Raw genomic sequence first — 1,736 nt, forward strand, 5'->3', positions numbered from 1 at the left:
AGGAAGAAGTCAAAGCTGTACTGAAGGAATTGGTGAAAAAAAGGCTCCAGGAATTGATGGACTATCCATTGAGATGTTTCAACAAATGGATGCAGTGCTGGAGTTGCTCACTCATCTATGCCAAGAAATTTAGAAGATTTCTGGCAAACCAACTGGAAGAGATCCATTCTTGTGCCCATTCCAAAGAAAAAGGATACAACAGAATGTGGAGATTCTTGAACCACATCATTAATATCACACACAAATGAAATTTAGCTGAAGATAATTGTTCCAGTTACCTAGTGCCACTCTGGCAAGAATATACCACAGATAGGATGCTTGGGCAAACAGGAGTTTATTCTCTTACAGTTTGGAGGCTTTAAGTCCAAGTTCAAAATGCCAGTCTCTAGGGGCTGGGTGAAAGCCCCTCAACCTTAGGCTTCAGCCCTGCTTCCTATTCCCAGCCCACTGGAGCTAGAGGCTTTTCTTCACTCAGACAGCTGCTGGCTGCTGAGAGTGACAAGCCTAAGGTTGACAAGTAAAAAGGCATAGTCCTGATGTTACCAAACCACATGGCAGGCTATTAATTCAAGTCCATTGAGAGTCCCAAGGTTGGCAGAACATGGCAGGCTGCTGAACAACGGCCTGGCTACATGCAGGGTTCAAGGTGCCATAAGCTCAAGACCATTCCCCAGGGCTGCTTATATACAGGAAGCAGACCACATCCCTAGGGCAGCTACTCAGCTGCTCACAGTAGATTCCACCATGGAGTTGATGACCAGTCTCATTATGGGGAACACTACATCCAGCTGCCCAGCCACTCAACCAGGCCCAGCCAAGCTGACGTGCAAACTTAACCACCATAATTAATCCAAAAACAGTTGCAGCAGTACGTTGATATGGAACTGCCGGAAACCCAAGCAAGATTCAGAATGTAGAGTGAGAGATATCACTGCTAATGTCAGATGGATCTTGGCTGAAAGCAAATACCAGAAAGATGTTTACCTGTGTTTACTATGCAAAGGTTTTTGCATGAATGAATCATAACAAATTATGGGTAACATGAAGAAAAATGGAAATTCTGGAACATTTAATTGTGCTCATGAAGAACCTGTGCATAGAACAAGAAACAATCATTCAAACAGAACAAGAGTTTAAGATCAAGAAAGGCATGAGTCAGGATTGTATTTGTATGGTGAGCAAATAATTTGAGAAGCTAGACTATATGAAGAACACAGCACCAGGATTGGAGGAAGACTCATTAACAACCTGTGATATGCAGGTGATACAACTTGCTTGCTGAAAGTGAAGACTTGAAGCACTACTGATGAAGATCAAAGACTACAGCCTTCAGTATGGATTACACCTCAACAAAAAGAAGATACAAATCCTCACAATTGAACCAATAAGGAACATCATGATAAATGGAGAAAAGGCTGAAGTTGTCAGGGATTTCATTTTACTTGGATCCACAGTCAATACCCATGGAACCAACAGTCTAGAAATCAAACAACATATTGTATTGGGCAAATTTGCTGCAAAAGTTGTCTTTAAGGAGAAAGTGGGAGGGGAGCTGTTGCATTGTGGGAAATTGTAGTCAGTATCATGAGACAGAGTGTATGTGAGCTGCTGAACAGAAAGGGAATTTGTTCTGTAAACTTTCACCCAAATCACAATTTAAAAAAATAAATAAAAAGATGTCTTTAAAGTGTTTAAGAGAAAAGATGTCACTTTGAAGACTAAGGTGCACTTGACTC

This window comes from Orycteropus afer, unplaced genomic scaffold (genome assembly GCF_000298275.1).
Source record: "Orycteropus afer afer isolate SDZICR_OR568_19922 unplaced genomic scaffold, OryAfe1.0 scaffold00006, whole genome shotgun sequence".
Taxonomy (NCBI): Eukaryota; Metazoa; Chordata; class Mammalia; order Tubulidentata; family Orycteropodidae; genus Orycteropus; species Orycteropus afer.